The 4,859-nt window shown below is 67.0% G+C and overlaps 1 long non-coding RNA gene across 1 annotated transcript; it reads right to left on the reverse strand.

Annotated features, from left to right (window-relative positions):
* LOC135363194 (uncharacterized) lies at positions 1 to 3,760 on the reverse strand. The gene is made up of 2 exons (XR_010408854.1): positions 1,117 to 3,760; positions 1 to 745 (listed from the first exon to the last, which is right to left on the reverse strand). It is a non-coding gene; the product is annotated as an uncharacterized LOC135363194 (long non-coding RNA).
* Between the last annotated feature and the right edge of the window lie 1,099 nt (positions 3,761 to 4,859).

A 4,859-nucleotide genomic window follows, 5' to 3' on the forward strand; every position in this document is an offset into this window, starting at 1 on the left:
GAGAGAGAGAGAGAGACAGAAAGAGAGCATGAGAGGGGGGAGGGTCAGGAGGATCAGAGGGAGAAGCAGACTCCCCGCTGAGCAGGGAGCCCGATGCGGGACTCGATCCTGGGACTCCAGGATCATGACCCGAGCCGAAGGCGGTCGCTTAACCAACTGAGCCACCCAGGCGCCCTCATTGAGGTTTTGATTTGGATTTCCCTGATGCTGAGCGATATTGAGCACTTTTTCATGTGTCTGTTGGCCATTTGGATGTCTTCTTTGGAAAAATGTCTGTTCATGTCTTCTGCCCATTTCTTGATTGGATTCTTTGTTCTTTGGGTGTTGAGTTGGATGAGTTCTTTATAGATTTTGGATACGAGCCCTTTATCTGATATGTCATTTGCAAATATCTTCTCCCATTCTGTCGGTTGTCTTTTGGTTTTGTGGACTGTTTCCTTTGCTTTGCAAAAGCTTTTTATCTTGATGAAGTCCCAAGAGTTCATTTTTGCCTTTGCTTCCCTTGCCTTTGGCGATGTTTCTAGGAAGAAGTTGCTTTGGCTGAGGTCAAAGAGGTTGCTGCCTGTGTTCTCCTTTAGGATTTGGATGGACTCCTGTCTCACATTGAGGTCTTTCAACCATTTGGAGTCTATTTTTGTGTGTGGTGTAAGGAAATGGTCCAGTTTCATTCTTCTGCATGTGGCTATCCAATTTTCCCAACACCATTTGTTGAAGAGACTGTCTTTGTTCCATTGGACATTCTTTCCTGCTTTGTCAAAGATGAGTTGACCATAGAGTTGAGGGTCCATTTCTGGGCTCTCTATTCTGCGGAACTGGATTTCTTGAGTGAAGGACTATTTTAACTCCCTTCCTCCCCATTCCGCGCCTGCCCCCGCCCCGCCCCCGCCCCCGCACGCACCGCCCCGCCCCGCCCCCCGCCCCCGCACGCACCGCCCCGCCCCGCCCCCCGCCCCCGCACGCACCGCCCCGCCCCGCCCCCCGCCCCCGCACGCACCGCGCGCCCCGCCCCCCGCCCCCGCACGCACCGCGCGCCCCGCCCCCCGCCCCCGCACGCCCCGCCCCGCTTGTTGGCCTTGGACGTTATCGCGTACGTGCAGAGACGGATTTGATGTGCACCTTTCTGGGGGTGTGTGTCAATCCCCCCCCCCCCTTCCTGTCCTGAGCTTTCTTCGTATGCTTCAGAGAGACCTCCTCCTCCCCTTAAAATGATAGAAGAGAGAAGGTTCATCCGTGGTGGTTGTCGGAGTACTCGCTTGGTCTCGGTTTTACGGTCCTTGCCCGCCGAAATGTGTCTTAAGTCCTCCCGGAAGCCCGGGCGCCGCAGGTGTGCCGCTGTGGGAGGCCCGTGCCCCACGAGATCGGGCGGCCGGGCGGCCGGGCTGTGCGCCTTCGCGGGCCCGCGATCCGGATCTGCCTCGTTGTTGTTCGCGCCGGTTGTCGGGTGCCACCTGGCGGCCGCTTTTAGATAGCGTGTCCCCGCCGGAGTGTCAGCGATGTCGGCAAGGGATTGTATTTGGCCGCGGTTCCCGAGGCGGAGTACCGGGAGGCCGGCGACGCTAGCGAGATCGGCCCGCTGTCTCCGGGCCACCGGCGCGACCTCCGCTCGCGGGAGATTGAGCCTCCAGGTTTGTGGGCTGGTGGTGGCGCCGCCGCCTCGCTCCCGGAGAGCCACGCTAGGGTGGCCGCCTGGACGGGTCGACCAGCACCCGCCGGTGCCCCCTCCTCCGCCCGCGGGAATGGGAGAGGCTGCGTCGGGCGCCCGGACGCCATCCGGCCCGTGGCTCCGGTCGGCCGTTGGGCCTTCCGTGTCACGCTCGGGCGGTTGGGGACCGGCCTGAGCCTTGCGGGGAAGCCCATGGATGGCGCGACGGGCCCCGCCGCGGGCACGCGTGGGGTCCCGGTCATCGGACCCGATATTTTTTTTTTTTTTTTTTTAAGGTTTTTATTTATTTATTTATTTGAGAGAGAGAGAATGAGAGACAGAGAGCATGAGAGGGAGGAGGGTCAGAGGGAGAAGCAGACTCCCCGCCGAGCAGGGAGCCCGATGCGGGACTCGATCCCGGGACTCCAGGATCATGACCCGAGCCGAAGGCAGTCGCTTAACCAACTGAGCCACCCAGGCGCCCCGGACCCGATATTCTTAACAAGTTTTCCGAGGCCCGCTGCGGAGGTGGGGACCCGACCGGGTCGGGCCGGGCCGGGCCGGGCCGCGAGGGCCCCAGGGGCCCGGCTGCGGTTCCCGTTGAGGTCCGGCCTTCGGGGGGACGCCTCCGCGGCATCGCCCCCTTTCCTCAGTCCCGGCCGGGAGTCGGGGACCGGCATGGGGCGGTCCTGAGGCCCGGGGAGGAGGGCGTCCGCAGGGGCCTCCACAGAACTTGGTGAGAATTTCTAAAGTCCCGATTTGGGGACGAAAGGCGGACCCGGGGGCGGGCCTATCCGGGCCGCTCCACCTCCCGCCAAGTCCCTACTCGCTGCCGGCTGCCACCACGTTCCGGGGGTCGACCAGATGGCCCGGGGGGGGGGGGGGGGGGCGGGGGGGGCGGGGGGGGGCTCCGGGGGGAGACGGGGGCGATGGATTAGTGCTTGGGGCCCGTGGCCGGGACACGGTCCCAGGAGATCCCGGTGACCTGTGGCTAGGCCACGCCAGGCGGCGCGGCTATTTTCTCGCCCGAAATGAGCCCTTTTTGCCGCCAGGTAGGTGCTGGCACGTTATGTTTGGGCGATCCTCTCCTTAAGGGAGGTGGGCTTCTGGGCGTGTGGCGGGGCTCCGGGCTTGACAGGGATGCCAAGCCCGGCTCTGCCGTCGCTGGCCTGAGCCGTCCGCGTGGGCCTGTGCGCCGGCTCCTGTGCCTCCAGGTGGCCCAGGCCGTTGGTGCCGCCTCCGGTCTCCAGCACCCGAGGGCGGTTGTGGGCAGGTGGCGCGTGGGTCCTTTACCCTGTGTCCTCCACTCTGCGGGCACCCGGCTGTGGTCGTGACAACCTCCCGTCCCGCAAGGCTCCGTGCCGCGTGTCAGGCGTTCCTCTCTCTCGGGTTGTCCGGCTGTTCCTGCCCTGGGGTTTTCGAGGGGGTGCCGGTGAGGCCGAAAAAAAACAAAACCAAACAGGCTCCCCCTCGGGTTGCTGTCCTCACCGGCTTCTCCCCTCCTCGGGCTCCTCTCGGCGCTTGTGTTTTGCCAGATCGATGTGGTGCTCTCGCGCTCTCCCGGGCCGGGCCTAAGCCGCGCCAGACGAGGGACGGACGTTCATGGCGAATGGGACCGCTCTTCTCGTTCTGCCCGCGGGCCCCTCGCTCCTTCGCCTCTGCCCGCCGTGGCGGTAAGGTGGGGGGTGCGGGGGGGGTGTGTGCAGGCTCCGGCCCGACCCCGCCTTCCCGTGTTCTGCCTGACGGCGCTCGCGGGCCCGGGGTCCCCCGACGCAGCGGACACTCTCGCTTGCCTTCCCTGGCTTCGTGTGGTGCGCGGTCCTCCCCGCCACGGGGAGGGCCGTCCCGGCGCCGCGCTGCTCACGCGCTTGGGCGTGCTGAGCGCGTTGTGCGCGTGGCCCTCCGTGGTGCCCCTGGAGCGCTCCAGGTCGTCTCAGGTGCCTGAGGCCGAGTCGGTAGCGTCGTTTCCCGTTCCCAGCGAGCCCCCTCCGTCGGGCCACCGCTGTCGGTGGCGTGTCCGAGGAGCGGGTGGTGGAGTCGGTAAGGGAGGCCCACCCCGCCCCCCCCCCGTGGGACGCGGGTGCCTCGTCATCCCCCGCCGCAAGCTGTGCTGGTGGTGTTGTGGGGACTGGACTTGGTGGGGGCGTGTGTGAGCCGGTTGCGGCGGGCCGAGCCCGCGCTCTGGCGCTTGGCCAGCCGAGGGGCTGCCGCCTTTTTTGCCTGGCATGCCGTGCTTTGTCTCCGCTCGTCGTTGCCTCGCCGGAGGCGCAAAACTCCCGGTTGGTCGGGGACGCGAGCATGGCGTGCGTGGCGTGGCGAAGGGCGGTCTCCTCCCGGGGTCCCGGCCGCGAGCGCTCAGGATTGCCTTGTGGTGCCTGTTCCTTACCGCGCGAATCCACCGCCCGCCCCCCGGAGCCCTTGGCTGTCAGGCCTTCGGAACGCCGTTCCGCGGGGCCCGGACGGGCGGGGGGGCACGATTTGGGTGGGGGCGATGCGCCCTCGGTGAGAAAGCCTTCTCTAGCGATCCGAGAGGGTGCCTTGGGGTACCGGAACCCCCCAGCCGCCGCCCCTCCTCTGCGCGTAGTGGCCACCGGTGCGGGGTGACTACCGTTGCGTGTTGGGCAGAACTTCCTCTCTGCGAGGGGTCTGACTCTGCCGGCCCCGCGGTGGGGGCCGAGCGCCGCTCTTTGCCTACCGCGGCCTGCGCCTCCCCCCTCCGAGTCGGGGGAGGGTCCCGCCGGGCCTGGCCGGCGTCCGGCGCGTGGGGGCTCCCGCGTGCGTGCGAGCGCGCGGGCGGCCGCCCTTCCTCGTGGCGTTGTCTCTCGAGGGGCTCGGGGGGCGCCCCCGCGCGTCCCGCTTCCCCGTGCCGCGCGAGCGGCTGTCTGCCCGCCCGCTCCCGTCCCGAGTCGCCGCTGGCGGTGGCGTGCCGGGCACGGGTCGGGCCGCTCTCGCCTGGGGGCGCTTCCCCCCAGGGTCGTGACTTCCGGGACGGACCGGACAGACGGAGGTTCAAGACGGGACCCCGCGGCGGGGGGGTTCACGTGGGGTTGGGCCCCAGCAGTGTGGGGCCCGGTTCGTGGTGAGGTGCGCCAAGGGTGCTGAGGCCGGCTGGCGTCCTGGGCGTCGCGGGACCGCTCTCGTGCTGGTGGCGGTGGGATCCCGTGCACGTTTACCTGGTGGCCCGGCTTGCGTCTTCGTTGGCGCGCCCTTCCCCGAA

Source organism: Mirounga angustirostris, unplaced genomic scaffold, assembly GCF_029215605.1.
Source record: "Mirounga angustirostris isolate CCGP_5_RB_7025 unplaced genomic scaffold, mMirAng1.0.hap1 SCAF_61, whole genome shotgun sequence".
Classification (NCBI taxonomy): Eukaryota; Metazoa; Chordata; class Mammalia; order Carnivora; family Phocidae; genus Mirounga; species Mirounga angustirostris.